General features: G+C 41.2%; 1 protein-coding gene across 9 annotated transcripts in view; it reads left to right on the top strand.

Annotated features, from left to right (window-relative positions):
• Nucleotides 1-22372, top strand: part of Cdc14b (cell division cycle 14B) — a 90064-nt gene that overhangs the window by 10881 nt on the left and 56811 nt on the right. The gene's annotated exons all lie outside the window — the stretch shown is intronic.

Genomic DNA, 22372 nt, shown 5'->3' with positions numbered 1-22372 from the left:
ATGCCCGAGGAGGCAAGAAAAGGCCATCAGATCCCCTCACCTGAGGTTACAGATGGTTGTGAGCTGCCACGTGGGTGCTGGGAATTGAACACAGGTTCTCTGCAAGAGCAGCAAGTGATCTTAACCACTGAGCCCTGTACAGTTCTAGTATCATTTATATTCCAGAGGAGCAGTTCTCTTAGAGGATGTTTTGTTCAGCAGTCATATTTAGTACCTTTGTCTGGAAAGCAGAGGAAGCTGGGCTGGAATTAATTCTAAACCCCCATCACTAACTGATTCCATTTCCAAGGTAGTTCACTTTTATCCTATTAGAATTCTGTTGGCAGCCTACTTTTCACAAAAGCAAAACATCTTGTTCCTGATGTCACTGGAATTTGTTGTTCCTTCAGGTTCTCATTTGAAAGTGAAATTATTCTCAGCTCTGCTGTGCAGTTTATGACATTGATCTTTTTATACCCAATCGATAATTCTTTAATATCATTTACAAATTTCAAATTCTGCAAAGCTCTCTATTTTAGGACCATTTCCGCTGAATCATTATCTACATTTTGCTCATCTGTATGAATTATTCTATGGAATTAATTAAAATATCGATTTAATAAGGATTTATTGTACAATTGCTATTAGTAAGGAATTGGACCAAGTGTTACTGAGTTGGGGGGGGATCAGAGGACTGGAAGATTTATAATAGCATGTCCCTTATCTCTGAACACAAGAGCTTAGTCATCTCAGTGAAGACAGGTAACAAGGACTTAAACATGTGGCTTTGTTCTTTAAAGTATCAGTTTGAGACAGTTTTATGTTGGAAGTGTCATTTGACTGTTCCTACAAGGTGTCAGTTATTTTTCCAGTGTCTGGCAAAAAAAGACCTATTTTATGGTGTATCTTCATGTGTGTTTCTGTGTGCATGTTTTACTTTAAAAATTACTCTTTTTTACTTTACTTTTGTCCTTGTTAGACACAAACTAGAGTCATCTGAAAGAGGGAATCTTAATTGAGGAATTGCTTTCATCAGAGTGGCCTGTGGGCTTGCTTGACTGGGTCATTTTCTTGGTTAAAGATAGATGTGGGAGAACATTTCCCTTATCTCTGAACACTGAGAACAATAGATTCTTAGTCATCTCACTGAAGACAGGTACCCAGTACTCAACTGTGTGGCTTCAGATTTTCCATCAGGTTTTTGCCTTGAGTCCCTCATCTGGAAATGTAAGATGAAATAAAACTTTTCCTCCCCAAATTGCTTTTGGTCTCTTAAGGGGAAGCCACTAAATATTAAGTTGCTAAATACTTCAGTAGCTGAGCAGACAAATATCCTAAGTTTCATATTCTTTAGGGCGCTGAGGGAGAATTGCTTTGACAAGTATGTGTGATGGAATTAAAGTTATGTTCTTAACTTTATGGAAGATGTTCTTAAACTGCATTTGGAATTTATTGTTGAAATACTTTCTAAGTGGCTTGTTGGAAGCGAGTGCCTCGTACATGAAGCGGAAGCATCTTAACACGATTTTTTTCTCTTTTTGATGGTGAACTATCAGCAAGGCTTAGTTTATAAAGCTAGGAACACAGCTGAGCGTGCATTTCCAACTCCACTGTTAGTGTGTTCTCATTTTAAATCATTGAAACTGAAAGGGCTTAAAGCACAAATTCAATCAAGACACATTTGAATGCATTTCCAGTTTCATCCTTTCAGTGGCCGCAAGGAGAGCTGCAGCAGAGACTGGGCAAGGGAGCTGGGAGAGACTCCGTGTGGCCTGGTGTTGCTTTTGCTGTCTGCAAGGGGAGGGGACTCAGAAATGGATGCCCTGGGATGATGGCATACCTGGAAGTTTGAGCTGGGGTTTCCTTCCTTCCTTCCATTTTAAATTTTCTTTCTTTATAATTAAAAAAGGTTTTTTGAGACAGGGTCTCATTATGTAGCCCTGGCTAGCCTGGAACTTGCTTTGTAGACCAGGTTAGCCTCAAATTCACAGAGTTCTGCCTGCCTCTGGCTCCTGAGTGCTGGGATTAAAGGCATATGCCACCATACCTAGCTAGACATTTTTATTACAGTGATTTAGTATGTGACCGTGTGTAAGCATATACATACATGCAGAAGTCAGCTGTCTCCTGTCCTGAGGGTCTTGGGTCAAACTCAGGTTGTCAGGCTTGGCAGCTGACTTTACAGATTTTCTTACTTTCCCTCTAGAGCTAGCAGGAACTGATTTTATTTTTTCACTCATTTAACCTTGAGACACGTTTCGTGTGCTCATGCTAGCTTCAAATTTGATAGTCTAGGATGACCTTGAATTTCTGATCTTCTTGCCTCCACCTGAGTGCTGGGACTGCAAATGTATCTCCCCAGGAATTTTTTCTTAATCAGAAAATTTTGATAATTTCCAAAATGAAAGTGTGAGACATTTTGAAAAGTAACATACACTTGGATCCATTTATTCATTATTGTTATAATTATTATTACTATTACTATTCTTATTATTATTTTGAGATAGAGCATTACTTTATAGCCCAGACTGGCCTCAAAATCATAATCCTCCTGCCTCAGCCTTTCTAGTGCTGGGGTTACAGGCATGCTTCTCTAAATTTTTAATTGAAGTTTTACATTAAGAACTCCATTTTTAAATGATATATGGGTGCTGAGAGTGTAACTAGATGGTATTTGCCTAGCAGCATACTTGAGTCCCCAGGTTCAATACCCAGCACCCCTCTGATAGGAATGCTTTTTTTTTTTTTTTTTTGTTAGTTTGCTTTCAAGTTGGTTGACTTTGTGCAGGAGCTGTTCTTATTTTTTTTTAAAGATTTATTTATTTATTATGTATACAGAAGAGGGCACCAGATCTCATTATAGATGGTTGTGAGCCACCAAGTGGTTGCTGGGAATTGAACTTGGGACCTCTGGAAGAGCAGCCAGTGCTCTTAACCTCCAAGCCATCTCTCCAGCCCCATTTTTGGTTTTTTGAGACAGGGTTTCTCTGTGTAGTTTTGTGCCTTTCCTGGATCTCACTTGGTAGCCCAGGCTGGCCTCACTCTGTAGATCACAAAGATCTGTCTGCCTCTGCCTCCCGAGTGTTGGGATTAAAGGCATGCGCCACCAATACCCGGCATGGAACTGTTCTTAATCTTGTATATCAGTCTAATTTTAGTTTATGAGCTAGTGAAACAAACATGAAATATAAGATTTATATTGAGTAATTTTTTTTTTAAATAGATTTGTTTATTATGTACACAGAAGAGGGCACCAGATCTCATTACAGATGGTTGTGAGCCACCATGTAGTTGCTGGGAATTGAACTCAGGACCTCTGGAAGAGCAGTCGGTGCTCTTAACCTCTGAGCTATCTCTCCAGCCTGAGTAATTCTTACTAAGGCCATTTTTGTAAACATAAAACCCTAGGCAATGTTGCTTTGTTGCAATTACATTGTCTTTGAAGAAGTGTACTGAAAATAAATAGGCATGTATGGAACTATACCCAGTGCCATTGTCTAGCAAGTTGTTGCTATAGAGACCTGGAATCCAGCTTGGGGTCTAGCTTGCAGTTACCAGCTTGTCCAAGGACCTCTTATGTTTATACTCCAGTAAGTCAGTTGTTGTCTGAGGGCTACTGGTAACAGAGTTTTCAGGGACTGTCACATTGTGCCAAGCAGTCTCCTAGGTAAAGAAAACCTTGAAAGGAATGTTGATGTAGTTGAACTGTGCTGGAAATGGGGAGGGGATTAGGTTTTGCTATTTTAGATAAGGCCTTATGTAGTAGCTCAGGCTAGCCTTGAACTCACTATGTAGCTCAATGTAGCTGAAGTTGGCCTTGATCATCTTTAACTTGTGGAAACTCACTCTGTGACTAAGGCTGTTGGCCTTGAATTCAGAAATATCCACTGTCTCTGCTTCCCAAGTGCTGGGATTAAAGGCCTATTCTACCACTCCTGGCTTTTGGGGGGAGTGGGGTGGGATGGGGGAGGATAGTACTAGGAATTGATTTAAGTTTTTATATATGCTAAGCTTGTCCTCTACAGCTGAGCCAAAATGCCAGCCCCTAGATGAGGTTCTTAAAGTACTTGCTGCAGTTATGTAGTTAGGTTTTCTCTCCTTTTGTTTTTTGTTTTTCGAGACAGGGTTTCTCTGTGTAGCTTTGTGCATTTCCTGGAACTCACCTGGTAGCCCAGGCTGGCCTCGAACTCACAGAGATCTGCCGTGTCCCTTTGTTGGGCAGAGAAGCAACAGAGAACTGGGTAGAAGGCAGGCTTATATTGGGTTTCTTGTGTGTGTGTGTGTGTGTGTGTGTGTGTGTGTGTGTGTGTGTGTGTATGTGGGGGGGGGGGATTCCAGGGTGGGGATTGGTGGGATTTTGAGCTCGGGGATTGGTGGATTTCCAAATCCAGAAGTGAAGTCAGACCTTTTACCCTATATTACCCTTTTTTTTTTTGTTTACTATTAATAAACAATCAGGGGTTAGCAAAGGCAGTGGCATTATTATTAGACTACTTCCTGTTGATTGGGGGGCATGGAAGTACTTGAGCAGAAATGACTTGAAGATCACTGCCTAACCAAAGCCCCCACCCTAATGTGGGTAATCACGTAAGCATGGCAACTCAACAGGTTGGAGATTGGCCTTTCTAGGTGCCTCAGTTGGTCTAAACCTTTCAGGCAGCCAGGCCAGTTTGTGCTTCTTCTGGGCAGCTTATCTGGTTTCAGTCTTCTTTTCAGTTTCACTTGTCTGAAAGTTAGCTGTCTTTGCAGCTTGACTTCACTTTGTCTGAGAGGATCACTCAGCTTTTGTTTACTCTAGCAGAGAGGGTCCTAGTTAATCTGATAGGTTTCAGGGAGTTCCTGAAGTTATTTTGAGTTGATTATCTTCCTGTGTTTGTTTTTAGTTCTCTGTTTAGCCCGGGATATGGAACTCTGTAGACCATGATGGCTTCCAACTCACAGAAATCCACCTGGCTCTGCCTCCCTAGTGCTGGGCTAAAGGCCTGCACCCAGCTTTTGCCTTCCTGTTTTTAAAAGCTTCCCTGCAGGATCAAATGTTTCAATCTGGGAGGATATGTTACACAACAGTGAATTGAGGGGGTAGGAGGGCAGGGAAAAAAAGAATCTGTGGGTTCTAGTCCTTTGGGGCTGAACAATCAGCTGTGATTAACAAAAGACCATAGTCAGCTGAAGTGAAACCTTTGCTTTACTGGAATGATCAATGCTGTTTGCTAGGGCTGAAGGATCAGCTGCCATGAATGAGACCAGCATCATTGAGGTAAAGTCTTCTGTGAAGTGTGTAAGGAATCAAGGTAATAAGGACTTAGAAGATGTCTTTTTACAAAAGGTCTTGTAAACATTGCTGTGGCCTGAAGGTTCTATTAGCAGTTGTGTGAGACATCCAGAAGGTTGATGAGCAGGCAGATCTTGACTGTGGTGAATGTGGTAAGACTGGAAGAATCAAACCATTGCCAAGGTGCAGTGCCAGGAATGGGTCTCCATGGAGACTCAGTGGATTCAGAGTCAAGTTCCATTTCCAGGAACTCTTTGTTCTCAGCTAAATAGAGTGTGTGCAAGTGTATGAAGCAAACCTTAAATCTGTTTTCTAACAAGCGAGATAACAACTGTTAGGCATTCTTGGAACTGTTGCAAGATAGACAGACACCCTCCAGGTTTAGCTGCTCAGGACTTTGTTGGGCTGTGTGACAGGTGCGTATGAAGTTATACAGCTAGGAAGTAGGGCTGACATGGGTTATAGGATGTGAGTTAGCAACTAAACACGGCCTTCTACTGGTACCATTTTGGTTGCATTCTCTTACCAAAGCCTTGCATGATACCTTGTTTCCTTTGGGAAAAATTTATTCTTTTCTTAGTACAAGGAAAATAAACTTCCTGTGCACTCTGTCAGACATGTAATTGAACAAAACTGAAGCTTTCTCCTGGGATCTGTTTTCAGAGACAAAAGTCTTGACTTCAGAAGCATGAGAGATAATTTTTCCTTAGTTTACTGAATATCAGTTGGCAGTTTTAGAATTATTATATTAATTAGTGCTTCTCATCTTACCTAGCCCTTTAAGCCTGTTCCTGAACTAAGGGTGCAATTATTATTCTGGGTTCTTAACACATTATGTGTGACACTCTGATGAGTTTCACGGTGACTTCTGGTCACACTTGATGGTACTGCCTGCAACTATTAAAAGAGACAATCGCCCCTAATAATTTAGAAATATTAAGGAGTTTTTACGGACAAGTTTGGGAGCAATAATAGGAAAAGGAGAGTTGCAAGTTAACCACGTGAGACCCTATCTTAAAGAGGGATGTGGATAGCTCAGTGGTAGAGCACTTGTTTAGCACACACATGGCTCTGGAGTCAGTCCCCAGTACCATACACACACATTTTTCATGCTTATTCTTTTTAAAAATTAATTGCATATATTTGTTGTGTAACTGTGTGTGGGTGAGTATATCATGGCATCCTCAGTTCTGAAGTCTAGTACTATTATTTGATGGTCTTTTGGGGGTTGTTGGGTGCCAGGGGATCATCACAACTTGGATGTCAGAGATGTTTCATATGAGCTAACTCTACATTGTCACATCAACTTGAAAAATATATACAGAGCTTTTTGCCCTCAAAAAAATCAAAGCATGCACACAGTTTGTCCTAAGATCCTTTGGCTTCCCACTTCTTGTGGAGCTGATGCCAGGCTTGTGCAGCACAGCGGCTGTGGCAGGGAGCTAAAAGACACCAGAGGGAAATCAGTTGTAATTAAGTGACCTGTAAGTAAAGGTGGGGATGCTTGGCAGAGCAGCATGGCTTGGCTGTCTGGGTTGATGATATAGCGCTCTTGGTGGGCACCCCATCTGCTTCCTTCTGCCTTCACTCTGCTGGGCAACGTGTCTTCTAGAGTCATGGTTTCCTCAAGATACAAGAGCTTGGGGAAAGCTCACATGCTTCAATGGATTTCATTACACCTATCACACTGTCTTTAAAAAAAAAAAAAATCTTGCATGCCATCTGATCCAAAATAGGCAGTTTGGTGTGGGATTTGCTTCCCTGAGCTACTTAATTACTTACCACCAGGCATTCACAGAAGTCATGCTGTGATGCAATAATCAGAAATGAGCTGAGGACAAGGCATAGTCAGTAATGCATGCACAAAGCCTGGAATTCTATCCTTAGCACTGCATCAACCAGTCAAGGTGGTGCCTGCCTGTACTCAGCACTGGGAAGGTGGAGACAGGAACATCAGAAATCCAAGGTCAGGCTGAGTTACATGAGACTCTGCCAAAAAAGAGAAGAAAGCCTTTTTCCTTAGCCCTAGCTGTGTCTGCACATGCCCCTCCCCCTGAGTTAGTACTAACTGCGTAGGGTGGTTCTGTGGGGTCAGAGCTTTGATGTACCTACCCAGATGTCATAAGCCAAATGATGTTGCACAGTTACTTTGTCTCCCTTGATGATTTCTTCTGTTACCTTATTTATTAGGTTCAGTGTCTGGGTCCTGGCAGCCCTGAGAAGCCAGCCTTGGCCACCTGTTCTCAGTAGGCCAGTTAAATGAGTCATAGTGAAAAGCAGAAAAAGAAATTCATTCAACATGGCCACATTGAGAAGAGGAATAAATAAAGAGATCACTGGGGCCCCCAAGTCCATGTTCTAGGGTTCTGATGTGAAATTTAGGTTTAAATAGGGGTCCAAGTTTGGTATAGAGGTACACACCTTTAATCCAGCACTCTGGAGGCAGAGGCAGGTGCTCTGTTAGTTCCAGGCCAGCTTGATATATGTAGTAAGTTCTACTAGGCCAGCCAGGGCTACATAGTGAGGCCAGGCCCAAGATATGCTTAACTAAGCAAGACTGGTTGAGATATGGCCCCACCTGTAGACTGGAGTTTCTCCAGCTTCCTGGGCAGCAGCCATTTTTGATAAAATAGTCACTCAGAGGCTTAATATTAATTACAGACTAGGCTCCAGTTATCAGAAAGTTCCTCCTAGCTAGTTTCAGACTTCAGTTTCTCCCTTTTCTCAACATGGAATTTCTGGGGAAATCCCAATTTCTTGTAGTGTATAGTCTGATAGCCTGAGGGAGGGGCACAATGTCTCTTTATTTTCATTTCTGCCAGGATGGTGACACTCCCTGTGGTGAAGTGGGGATGACTATGCCTTTGTCATTAGACTGCTGGATGCTGAGGTGACCCAAGTTTAGTGCTTAGACTAGGATGGACTCCATTAGGATTTCTTTTTGTTCAGCTTTACTTGTCTTTCCATCTGGTCATTAAACAGGTGTTGGCTAAGTGCCTGTTGTGTGCCTGTGCTAGGTAGGGGATCCCTAAGGCTGAGAAGCTTAGTGTTAGGGGCTCAAAACTCATGTCCCAAAGGCCTCCAGAGTGGCAGGAAAGTCCTGCTCCTTGTGTTTGCTTTGCTGACCGGGGAGGCTGTGGGTTTCCCACTTCTCATCAGTTATAAATTAGAACTGAGAGGCCTGTTGCCTATAAGCCTGCTGTGTGCTAGAGCAGCAGACAAGCAGAATAGGCACAGGCACCACCATCTCTGCAGAGGGCTGTGCTGAACCCTGCAGGAGTGGGGCCCTAGTGCACAGCTGGACACTGAGGAGCGAGTTTAGTACAGATGGAGCCACATGGTATTTCCTCAGCAGAGCTACTGTCTCCTTATTCTTAATCTAGTTCACCTTTTAAATAATAAATATATAAATAAAATGTGGTTAGAATGTAAGGAAGGGCAGATAATCCTAAGGAAAAATTGTTTAGAAGTCCTGGGGATGTAGCTCAGTGGTAGCCCACTTGCCTAACATGGACAAGGTCCTGACTCAGTCCCTACCATTTACTGCCCCTCCCCACAAAGAACACCTTTGTGAAGACCACAGCACCCTAGTCACTACTTTTTAAATTTTTCTATTCCTATTACTATTATTTTGAACAAGCAGCTTTGACTGAAAATAGATTAAAAATAATATTTTTATTATTTTAATTTGAGACAGTTCTCTATTATGTTGCTCTGGCTGTCCTGGAATTAGGCTGGCCTCAAACTCAGAGATTCACCTGCCTCTGCCTCTCAAGTACTGGGATTAAAGGCGCGTGCCACCATGTCACGCAGATAAAAATACTATTTGAGCAGGGCGGTGGTGCTCACCTTTAATCCCAACACTCTGGGAGGCAGAGGCAGGTGGATCTCTGTGAGTTCGAGGCCAGCCTAGCCTACAAAGTGAGTTCCAGGAAAGGCGCCAAAGCTACACAGAGAAACTCTATCTCAAAAAACCAAAACAACAACAAAACTATTTGAAGAATCTTAAATTATTTTTCTACTATCCTTAATATGTTTTCTGGCAAATCTTTATGGGATCTCTGTCGCCTAGGCTAGCCTTGGAATTTAGCTGAGGATAACCCTGAACTTGTGGTCATCCTACCACCATTGCCCACAGTGCTGGGTTCACAGGCTTATATCCCACGCTAGTGTTAGGCAGTGCCGAGGAGCCAAACCCAGGCTTCTTGCATACTAAGCAAGTGCTCTCTCAACTGAGCCTCATTCCCAGATAATTTTCTTTTCTAGTTTTAGGCTGCAATATAATTTATTATTTATTATGTTAATTAGGTTAAGATTATCCTTCATTGTGTTCAATATAGAATACTTTGTTAGTACTTTTTTCACAAATCCAAAGTAGTCAAGATTCTTTATTTTTTAAATGTAATTTTCAGTTTATGAGTAATGTGTGTATATTTGTTTGGTGTTTCCATGTGCCTGTGGCTGCCCTTGGAGGCCAGAAGAGGACAATGGATCCCCTGGAACTGGGGTTGCAGATGGTTGTGTGCCACCTTGTGTGGGTGCTGGGAACCCAACTCAGTTTCTCTGCAAGAGCCATACAGCTTTTAACTGCTGAGCTGTCTCTCCAGCTTCTGAGATTCTTTCTTAAGCTATTCTCACCTCCTGCTCCTTGACATTATAAAATACAGCTTATGTACACTCAAATGTATGAGTGTTTTCAGGTTATACTCATGAGCCACTGCTGGCAACTTTCCCCTCTTGGGGATCCCTTTCCACTTGCCCTACACCCGCCTGTGCTAACTGTCGTTTTCTGTCTCGGTGGGCCAGTTTTACCTGTGGTTGAACTTGGTGTACAGAGTCCTGAAGTGTGAGCTTCTCTGTGCTTGAGGTTAGAGATGTGGGTGTTGGTCTGAGCATTATGCTCGTGCTCTTTGGTTGTTGCTGGAGTAGTGTTCCATTGGCGGAGTTCCTGCTCTGTTACAGATGGTCTCTGGATTGCTTCTAGTTGTCTATGATGAAGCTGCTGTGAATATTTGTGTATCTGTTCTTTTGTAGACACTTGGAACTTCTCTTGAGAGTTTACATAGAGATAGAGTGGTGAGGTCAAAGGGAAAATTAAATAACTTGCAGGAGACTGCTAAACATTTCCAGTGAGGTTTTGTGTATCTATGTGTACTCATCATGTGTTCAGGTGAGCTTGCAAATGTATACAGGTGGGTGCAGAGGCCAGAGACCAGTGTTGGGTGTCTGCTTTACTCTTTCTCCACCAGTTTACATACCTCACACTGTCAAATGGGAGTTCTAACAGGAAGTTTTCTTTTTTTTACTGTGTCTCCCTTTCTGTTATTAGGATTAGGGAGAAATGAGGTTAGGTTTGAGTGTTTTAGTTTGCTTCTCTGGTGCTGTGATAACATCACAAACAAAATCAACTTGGGGAGGGAAGGGTTTATTTCAGCTGACAGGTCACAGTCCATCATCCAGGATAACCTAGGGCAGGAGCTGAAATAGGAACTGAAGTAGAAACCATGGAAGGGCTTGCTTAGCTACCTTTCTTACACAGCCCAAGCTCACCTGCCCAGGGATGGCACCACATCCCTGAACCTTTCAGAGGGCCTGGCCCTTCCATAGTAGTTAGCAGTTAAGAAAATGTCTCAGATAACACAGGCCAATCTGATGGGGACAATTCTTTAGTTAAGGTTCCTCTTCCCAAGTGACTGTAGGTTTATTTCAAGTTGACAGCTGAAGCAGACAGACAAAGGCACCAAATTGGATTGTCCTTCTGGCAAAAGGAACTTAGGAGGACTGAAGTAAAACTTAAGCCAGTCCAGGGAAAACAAAGGATGGTCTTTTAAGGTCTTTTTTTGGGGGTTAGGGTGTGTGTGTGTGTGTGTGTGTGTGTGTGTGTGTGTGTGTGTGTTGCCATAAGGAGGAAGTGGGTCCAACCAAGGTCAATTGACATCAAGTTAGACTAAGAGACACCGTGTTCTTTGTGATTTGGGTTACAACAGGTGTTTGGAAAGTCCCAAGGACATTGTTGGATAAGGGGCTTCTTACATTCCACAGAATATTGAACCTGATTAGTATGTGACTTATGGGACATGACAATAGTCAGGCAGCTCTGGGCCCCGAGCACTGGGAAGCTGGATGTGTTTTTTCACTGCCCTCAGCTTTTCCTTTGAGACCTTTGTTACCTAAAAGGCTTGTTTACAGGAGGGTCAGGCTCCCACTTTGATACTTTTCTGTATTAATAGACATTAGTATTATATTATGGTTCTTAGCAGTATAGGAATATGATGATGACTCTATATCTTTTAAACAAGTAGATGTTATTTCCAATTTTAGCGTTTCTAAGTGGATGTGAAGTTCACTTCATTGTGAGTTTAATTTGCATTACTCTTTTTTTTTGTATTTCTTTTTTATGATCTATAGGCTATTTATTTTCTTTGGCCAACTATCTTCAAGTATTTTGCCCTTGTTTCCATTTTTAAAAATTAGGGTGGTAGTGGTGGTGATGCATTGGATGCAGAGGCAAGCAGATCTCTGAGTTCAAGGCCAGCTTTTCTCAAAAAAAAAAAAAAAAAAAAAACGAAAACAAACAAAAAGACCTTGTTTGTTTGTTTGTTTCTCTCTCTCTCTCTCTCTCTCTCTCTCTCTTTCTTTCTTTCTTTTTCCCCCAAGACAGGGTTTCTCAGTGTAGCTTTGCGCCTTTCCTGGAACTTGCTCTCTTTGGAGACCAGTCTGGCCTCGAACTCACAGAGATCCGCCTGCCTCTGCCTCCCGGGTGCTGGGATTACAGGCGTGCCCCACAACTGCCCAGCAAGGCTCAGCTCTCTAATTCGTGGGGTTCGGCCTCATGCAGAGCTGGGTGGCTGAACGTTGGGGTAACTAAAAAACAGTAACAGTAAAACATTTAAAGTGTGCAGTGAGCAAATATTAATTCAGAATCAGACCAGGCTGACTGTGAGGTGTTCCTGGCGGCCCTTGCTTGTGCTGTGTAGCCCCACTGCATCCTTGGTTTACAGCATAGCAGTTCCCACTGTGCATACCTGTTAACCAGCTGCCTGGAGCACCTCTCAGATTGCAGGATTCTCCCAGACATTCTGTTAAATTATAGAAAACAAAGACTTTAGTAGTATTTCCTGCTGCCATCCTCTGCACGTATGTGTCAAATAGTCCTTTTTGGATTGTGTTGTGGTAAAATAACTTGATTTTAAAAATTTCTGACTTGAGTTTGTTTAAACAAACAAACAAAATCTTTGAATGAATTTTGCCTAGAGATTAGGACAGAATTGAGACAGTTTCTGAAATGACTTTAAACATATTTATGCCATTTTGTACTACATATTTATGTAAAATGGCACGTGTACTCAGCATTGATGACTGTAAAATCAAAATGTTGATCAGCTCTGAAAAAATCTTGAAGATGCTTTGTGTCCTGCATTAACAGATATTCGCCCAAAAATTCATTCTTTATGTGAAAATAAGCAAGTGCATCCACCTAATAGGCAGCTTTGGTTTAGCCTTTAATGGAAAGTTTACATATATGCCAAATAATTGCTTAAAAATAATTTTCCTCCTGATTTACCAGTACATATTTGATTTGAATGCCTATTTTATATGTAGGTTAATGTAAAAAAATTTGTGGGCAAAGAGGTCTCAGGTGGAAAAAGTTTAAGGTGTGAAATGAAGTTTGCTGAATATGTTCCTTTGGGCAAGTTTTTGTCTTGGAATGAGGTAAATATTGAGGTAAATCCCCTCTGAAATTACTTAAATAGAAAAATAAGAATTGTTAAAATTCCTGGCTTATAACCCTAGATGAGTATCCATCTGCATAAAGTGCCTGTTCTGTGGCTTCTCCATGGGTCAGCTCTGACCATTGGGCCTGCTGGGTGTGGGACCTTCTAGTGGTATAATCTGTCCACACTGCCCTGTCCTACTGCGTCTGACCTGAGTCAATGTTATAGTGAGAGTTTTATTGCTGTGATTATACTATGACCAAAAACAATTTGGGGGAGAAAAGGGTTTCTTTAGCTGAAAACTCTCAGGTCAAATTATATCACTGAGAGAAGTCAGGACAGGAACCTGGAGGCAGGAACTGAGGCAGAGACCCTGGAGGAACTCTGCTTGGAGCTTGCTCCTGTGGTTTATTCAGCCTGCTTTCTTATACAACTAAGGACCATATGCCTAGGGATGGCACCACCCACACTGAGGTGGGCCTTCTGCGTCAATCATCAATCAAGAAAACGCCTCCATAGACGTGCCTATAGTCCAGTCTGAATAAGGCAACTCCTCAGTGGAGACTGTCTTTCCAGATAAGTCTACACTTATATCAGTTAAAAACCAACCAACATACCCATCTTTTAGGACTTTTTTTTTTTTTTAAACACTCATTTCTGAAGAATCTTGAATAGAGGATGTTTTAAGTTTAACACACCCTCACCCTTGCTATGGTTATTGATAGTTAAAAATCACTGCTGGTTACCATGTGGAAAGGTCACAGTCACGACAGAATCCAGTGGTACATTTAGAACTTTATTAGGAGGGAAAGGCATGGAGGGGAGGGGCAGGCCTGGTGGGGGGAGGGAAACATGGTGGGGGAGCAAAACAGAGAAAAGATCTACAGAGAGAGTGGGGGTTCGCGTTCGGCTTTTTAAGGCGCAGTTGCGTGACCACGTAGTTGCCAGCACCTGCTGATGACGTAAGACGTAAGACACAGGACCCCGGGCTGCGCATGTACAGGATCCTAACAGTTATACTCAGAGATCAGGTTCTCTTTGGGTAGGCTCCACAATATTTCATGTATAGGACTAGTACCACTCAACTGGTACTTCATAGCCAGGAGCTTGCTTGATAGGAGGGGACTGACTGCTTGGGTAACCAGGCTTAAGTCCCAAACATGCTCACTAAAATAATAGTCTAACTAGATTGTGTGTGTGTGTTGGTAATGGAGCCACGGGCCTTTTGCTGCTAAGTAGCACTGGGCTACACCTTTACCTGAAACTAAGGTCTTATTTGTTTTTGAGACAAGGTCTGTGTCTCCCAGACTGGCCTTGGACCTATGTAGCTAAAGATAACCTTGAACCACTTTTCTGGTTTTCAAAACAAGGCTTTTCTGTGCAACAGCCCTAGCTATCCTAGAACTTACATTGCGTAGACTGGTCTGGCCTGCCTCTGCTTCCCAAGTGCTGGGATTAAAGGCATGGTGTAGTTGGAGTATTCCTGCCTGGCCCACAGTCGGGACAAATCTCTTACCCGACAGTCCCACAGTCGCTCAGACCCAACCAAGAAAGCACACAGAAACTTATATTGCTTATAAACTGTATGGCCGTGGCAGGCTGCTTGTTATCTACTTCTTCTATCTTAAATTAACCCATTTCTGGCGTGTGGCTTACCAGTGTCTTTACATGTTGCTTCTCATGGCGGCGGCTGGCGGTGTCTCTCTCCAACCTTCTACTTCCCAGAATTCTCTTCTCTCTTGTCCCGCCTATACTTCCTGCCTGGCCACTGGCCAATCAGAACTTTATTTACACAGAGCAATATCCACAGCAGCATGGACTAACTGCCCAGCAGATTCCACTTTTCAAGTGCTGATATTACAGATGTGGGACACCATGCCTAGCTTTATGTGGTGCTGGGGATCAAACTTGTGCACAGGCAGTGTGTCACTGAACTGCACAGCTGATCTCCAGCTGAAACTAGAATATGAACTGGGATTTTTCACATAGCCAGAGAACATGTGAGACATGCTGGGCAGATCCCCTCAGTGAAGTTTCAAGGTTCCTTGCTTTCTCTCTCTTCGTCAGTGGGCATAAACTTCACAAGAGTCATACAAGGCTGAAGGAGTGGTAGCAAAGGCAACTGGCTAGAGGTATAAACACATTCTCCATTGAGAGATTGAGTGTCTGGTGCTTCATTTATCCTTGAGTCTGCATGGATAGATCCTGGTCAGCAAGTCTGGACATGGAGCTAGTGGTAGGGTACTCACTTGATAATGCTTGCAACCAGGATAACTGGTTTAATTCTTAGCCCCAAAGAAACCAGCAAACAGAAAAAACCCCAAGACTTTTTGTTGTTGCTAGGGACAGAATCTAGGGCCTCAACCATACTAGGTGAGTGCTCTGTACACCCCTAGACTTCAAGACTTTTTTTTTTTTTTTAATTAAATGGTTGTATGTGCATGTGTCTGTATGCCTGTGCATGCTTGTGGAAGTCAGAAGGTGACTTGAAGGAGTTAGTTCTTTTTTTCTACAATGTAGATCCCAGAAATTGAACTCAGATTGTCAGGCTTGGTAGCAGGTGCTTTTACCTGCTAATCCATTGTTTAATGGATAGGCGGTGGTGTCACACTCTTTTAATCCCAGCACTTGGGGAGCAGAGGCAGCGAATCTCTGTGAGTTCGAGGCCGGCCAGGCCTAGAGCTAGTTCCAGGACAGCTAAGGCTACACAGAGACACCCTGTCTCAAAAAAACAAACAACAGGGGTTGGAGAGATGGGTCAGGGGTTAAGAGCACTGACTGCTCTTCCAGAGGTCCTAAGTTCAACTCCCAGCAACCACATGGTGGCTCACAACCATCTGTAATGAGATCTGGTGCCTCTTCTGGCATGCAGTCATACATGCAGGCAGAATTCTGTATACATAATAAACAAATCTTAAAAAAAAAACCAAAAAACAAAAAACCAAAAACAAACAACAAAAATTTAGATGAATTTCTAAACGGTCTTATTAAATAAAAAACATGGAGCCAAATATGGGGATGAAAGCCTTAGAGAGATCAGGGAAATAGGGAAAGCCACCAGCTGACCTTACCTCACCAACTTGCAGCTTCCAGATGCTACGACTTCCTGTTTACCCACGCCTATATGCCTTGCTGTTCTGCCATCTGATTTGCTCTCCACCCAGCTACATCACTTCCTCTTTCTGCCCAGCTCTGTAACTTCCTGTCTGTGTGTACAGACTGCAGACCTCCATGGTTAACTAGTTTTGGAATTTAAGGCGTGTGCTACCACACCTGGCTCTGTTTCCAGTGTGGCCTTGAACACACAGAGATCCTGCCTGCTAAATTATAGGATTAAGGGCGTGTGCTACCATTGCTGATTTCTTTGTTTACTTAAAATGGCTGACCTTTTCCCTCTGATTTCCAGGCAAGCTTTATTTATTAAAGCATGAATAAAATATCACATTTCCCCTTTTGTGTCTAATAAATTAAAAAGTTATAACCAATATAAGAAAAACTATATACAATAAGTACAATAACTATATAGAATATATACAAGCAATAAATACATCAACAATGTCTAGCCCATTTGCATTTGACAAATTCAGTGAAGGTATTCCATTATTTATCCTATCTTGGTAAGTCCAAAATGTACCTATTTCACTTTCTATTCTATCTTGTATTACCAACAGAAAACTATCTTAAATGTCTTTCAAACTTCTACACTTAACACCTCTTAGTTTCTTCTCTGACTTTAACAAGAAAAACTATAACTACAACTATTCAATCTTCAACTCCACCAGAGACCCAAGAAGGAAATAATATTACCTAGTAAAACAGGAAATGCAAACAAGTGACTTCCAAAAATTGTGTGTTATGACAGAAACAGCTAGCTGCCTGGATAGTCACCCGAGGTTCCTCTGCACTTTGGGGCATCATCTTCGGCCTACAGCTCGACCTCACATTCGATGCAAGTGTTCCATGTAACAGATAAACTTGAATTCTGCCAGTGTCCTGTCATGATTCAGGATTTAAATTCTTGAAATTGCTGTTGTTTTTGGAGTTCAGCTTCCTATTCTTCTCAGCTTGTGGGTCACTCCATCTCCTTTATTAAATGCCAATCTACCATTGAGAGGTTAGACTCTGTCAGCCTAGTTACTCCTCCAAGAATAACTGTTCCAGCCACTGTTCCACTGCTCACCAGGAGCCATCAATCCATTGCCTGTTCAGCTGCCTTCAAAGGAAAGGGCACTGTACTTTTTCTGGATTGCAAAGCCACTTCAGTGATGGTGTCATATTGTCCTGGCCTCAGAGGATGCCTGTTGCCAAAGCTGAAATCACACTTGTCTTAGCAAGGATCGGCAGTCCTTTGTTTTGTGTCCTGCTTGTCCATTTTGGACAGCATACTGTCTGCAGTCGATGCAAGGGTACTTTCTTGCCCAGTGGCTAACTTTTGTCACAGTGAAAGTTAACTCCGTATATAGTTTTTCAATTCCCATATCTTCTCTGAAGTAAATTGGGGGCTGCCAGAGCAGACATGTCTCATAGTCATAAGAAAAAGAAAAAAAATCTGTTATTAAAATACCTTAAATACCATATTTTGTAGATCTCTGAAGGGTTTGAAAATGACCTGTCTAAAATATATCTCTACTTGACCTTAAACATAACTAATAGGACTACAAGTTCAATTGTAATGTCTAACTACTAACTTTCATTTCTTTATACCCTAATGGCTGGTAATAATAACATTCAAGGATTAGCAAATTGCATTACATTGTTAAATGAACTATATATATGTACAATATCCTGAACAAGATTAGAAATATATGTACAGTATTTTCTAACAAAATCAATCTCAAATTTGTATACAATATACAAAAATACAATCCAGCGTAAAATATTTAAAACTAGTTGCTTTTTAAAAGTAGATTCAATAATCTACCTTTTTTCTATATCAAATCATATCGTCTTTTTTCTTTTCAGAGTAGTTTCAGTAATCTACCCTTTATTCTATCATTTCTATATTTTTTTCAGAGTAGATTCAACAACCTACCACTTATCTATATCCTTTTTTTCTTTTCTTTTCACATAAGAACCTTTCCTTTGTTTAGCCTCTTTGGTGACCATTAACAATAACAATTTGTAACCAACCATTTTTTTGTTTGTTTGTTTGTTTTTTTGAGACAGGGTTTCTTTGTGTAGTTTTGGTGTCTGTCTTGGATCTCGCTCTGTGCCCAGGCTGTAACCAACTTAAACAATGACAATTATTCCAAACCTAAAACCCACTGAAAGACCAAAAACCACCTGTGCCACCTCTTGGGAATATGGGCGTCATGTTCTTTAAAATTGCTTCCTGCTGTTTGTGGGTGAAGGCATCTTAGGGGATCCTGAAAAGAAAAATTTTGGGTTAATTGTCAAGTCCTGGAAGAGGTAGCTGTATTATTTGTTGTCTAACCTCTGCATAAGTCAAAAGTGCAGGCTTATCTCAAGTCCTCGCTTGAATAGTATGTGAGGCTGGATCATCTCAGCTAGCCATCTCGAAATTGTCCCGAGCAGTTTGTAGTCCAAAGCTGATCTTTGGGTGATGTTTGTCAGCTTAATGGTATTATTATTGTCCATGTGGAATCGTTGTTGTGGGGCCCCATCATCTTTCTGGAGACTTCACATTCACTGTTAGCCCTGGTCATGATTCCCTGCAGAAAACTGATAGAGACTCCAGCACAAAAACATGTATAGGCAGCCAAATGAAACCTTTTTTAAAAAAAAGAATTAGTTAGTACTCTATATTTCAAGACAAAAGTTTAAAGATATATATCATGTATCTTATAAATTTTGATATAAATTCATACCTTGAGAAAAGTTTAAAGTATCAAAATAGAACCAAAGAATTGAGATTAGTGGCAATCTGACATGATACAGAGATTTTGCATTTTCCTTTTAAGAAACATGGTTGGGTTTAGAGAAGGAGAGAGGCATACTCAAACTTCAAAGCCAGCTTTAATTTTTAATTGAACTGGGACTACATAAAGGCCATTTGTGTTAAGTGTTTATAGAAAAGAGCAGAAACAAACATCTAGGAAGACTTATGAAATTTTATATGTGATACACCAATAGGCCAATTTACTCTTTTTCTTGGAACATTTTTTTTTTTCTGGATGATTTTCCCCTTTTCTTCAGATGTCTCATTTGTCCAGTGTTCTTCAGATTCCTTAGCCTTCATTCTCTTGAAAGACAAAAACAAAAACCCTTCCCCAAGCCTAACTTTGGGGAGGTTCCCTTTTGGCAAATTATATTTGATTAAATGAAAAGCATTTGTTGTATGAGTTAATGTAAATTGGATGATAATGCTGGTTGATGAACTATCACCTCCTCTAAGAGGTCTCTCTTGTTCAAATCGAACCTTTATCAATTTTGATCGTATCCATAGCTTATCTTCTCCTGCAGAAACAAAAGCAAGACCTCATCCCCAGTGTAACACGTACCCTGGTTTCCATTCTGAGGTCAGCACATCTTTGAAGTATATAGGCTGATTTAATTCTGTAGTTTTTTTCTATTATCCAATGTCTCTCTGCCCCTGTTGATCCTCTCAGTAGCACTGAGAAAATTAAAAGTTAATAGAGCATCATGTAATCTATTTCTGGGTTTTTTTTTTGTTGTTGTTGCCCCTTTCTGTTTACTTAGCATATCCTTTAGAGTTCGATTTGCTCTTTCTATGTCTATAATTTTCCTTGGTTATGATAAAAGATACTTTAGATTCACAAATTTAGGATAGATAGAATATTTTCTTTAATTTTGCCAAATACAAATAGACTAGATATTGTAACTCTAATCCTTGCTTGATAACTGTTCTAGTATATGTCATTTTACTGTGTTCAAGTTAAAACCTTCCTTTTTGATTATACAGAAAAGAGGAAGTGCTGTGGAATGTTCCGTATGCTGTGAATGTGTGTTGCTCTGATTGATTGATAAACAAAATGCTGATTGGCGAGTAGCCAGGCAGAAAGTACAGGCAGAATAAGTAGAGAGGAGAATTCTGGGAAGAGGAAAAGCAGAGTCAAGAGTCTTCAGCCAGACACAGAGGAAGCAAGATGACAATGCAGAACTGAGAAAAGGTACCAAGCCATGTGGCTAAATGTAGCTATTGTTTTCCTGGTCCTGCCTGGCCCACAGTCTGGACAAATCTCTCTCTCACCCGCCAGTCCCGCAGCCACCCAGACCCAACCAAGTAAACACACAGAGACTTATATTGCTTACAAACTATATGGCCATGGCAGGCTTCTTGCTAGCTGTTCTTATATCTTAAATTAACCTATTTCTATTAGTCTATAAGTTGCCACATGGCTCATGGCTTACCAGTACCTTACATCTCAGTCGTCATGGTAGTGGCTGGCAGCGTCTCTCTGCCTCAGCCTTCCACTTCCCAGAATTCTTCTCTTCCTTGTCCTGCTTACCCTATCCTTCCTGCCTGGCTATTGGCCAATCAGAGTTTTATTTATCATAAATCATCCACAGCAGCTAAACATAAATATTAATTATGGGTTAATTTAAGTGTAAGCTAGTCAGTAACAAACCTGAACTAATGACAAAGCAGTTATAATTAATATAAGCTTCTGCTGGGAGCCTGGCAGACCAGAGAAAAACTTACAGCTACACAAAAAAATCTTGCAATTTCCAAAGATTATTAGAAAGCACACACAGGTTTCAGTGTGTGGAAAGGCATCCTCATAAAGTGCTTCACATCTTAATAGGGAGTTAGCTTTGAATAAACATTGTTAGCCTGCAAGCTTGTTTTTCAAAATGTGGCTCTTTTGAATATATAATATGTAACCCAAAGTTCAAAAGCTATAAAAAGGCATAAATCTCTCTTACTCATCTTTGTTTCATGTCCAGTTGCCTGCTCTAAAGGTGTCCACTGCTGACTGGATTTTTGACTTTAAAAGATATCAGTAGTTGCATGTACACACATTTTAAAGCACACGTTAAAGCCATGTGTTAAACATGCAGGCAGGGGCTGGAGAGATGACTCAGAGGTTAAGAGCACTGACTGCTCTTCTAGAGGTCCTGAGTTCAATTCCCAGCAACCACATGGTGGCTCAACCATCTGTAATGAGATCTGGCGCCCTCTTCTGTATACATAATAAATAAATAAATCTTAAAAAAAAACAAAAAACTGGTTGGGATTTAGCTCAGTGGTGGAGTGCTTGCCTAGCAAGTGCAAGGCTCTGGGTTCGATTCTCAGCTCAAACAACAACAACAACAACAACAACAACAACAACAACAAAAACATGCAGGCAGAGCTAGTGAGATAGCTCAATGGGTAGAGGAGCTTGCACGAAAGCCTGAAGACTGTAGTTGATCCCTGTAACCCACAAGGTGGCAGGGGAGAATGGACTCCAGAGAGAAGTTCTCTGAATGCCACACATAAAAAACAATGAATATTTCTCAAGCTTTAAAATAGCATTTTGTAATTTTTGCAATAACATAATTGAAATTGGATGTGCTTGGTGAATTTAGATATTTTTTTTTTCTTTAAGATTTGTTTATTTATTATGGACACAGTGTTCTGCCTGCATGAGTCCCTGCAGGCCAGAAGAGGATGCCAGATCTCATTACAGATGGTTGTGAGCCACCATGTGGTTGTTGGGAATTGAACTCAGGACCTCTAGAAGAGCAATCAGTGCTCTTAACCGCTGAACCATCTCTCCAGCCAATAGAGTATTTTTACCAGCTTATTCCCTTGATTTGTTTGTGTTTATTGCTGCGAAAACTGTTTTGAAGTGTATCAATTTACCAGTTGATTTTTCTGATGGTGCTTTGATCTGAGAAAAGTCTTCCCCAGGTGCAAGTATGAAAGGAATCCACCTCACTGCTCTGTGTGTGTGTGTGTGTGTGTGTGTGTGTGTGTGTGTGTATCTGCATCTCTGTCTCAATCTGATCCATCTGAAATTCTACAATAAGGTTAGGGACTATGCAGGTCTTTAGGAATTATAAATAATGTGTTATTTTTTTTCCCTAAAAATTTATAGACTTGCTGTTTTTCTTTGCTTTCAAGGGAAGGGCATTGACAATTTTTCACTCCTTGGTGCTTTTCTGTAGAAAACTTGGAAAAACTTGGGAGGAAATAAAAAAGATCCACAGACCCAGCATCATATGGCATACAACAAAAGTGCGATCACACTCCTGTATGTTAACTTGTTCTCTTGAGATTAAGGACATAGGCTGAAACTGTTGAATGGTTGCTAAGAAGCATATTAAACATTTTGCTTTTAGACTATTCCCATACCTTTAAAATAACAAGTGACCTGAGTATTAGGTTTATTTTTAATTTGAAAAATATAGTGTTTGTGCACAGACATGTGTGCATATGATGTGTGGGAAGGTCATACAGTTGCTTCTTACCTTTCCACTATTACGTGTGTTCTGGGCA

The sequence above is a fragment of the Onychomys torridus genome, chromosome 5, assembly GCF_903995425.1.
Source record: "Onychomys torridus chromosome 5, mOncTor1.1, whole genome shotgun sequence".
In the NCBI taxonomy this organism is placed as follows: domain Eukaryota; kingdom Metazoa; phylum Chordata; class Mammalia; order Rodentia; family Cricetidae; genus Onychomys; species Onychomys torridus.
This window is presented reverse-complemented; position numbering and strand designations above follow the sequence as displayed.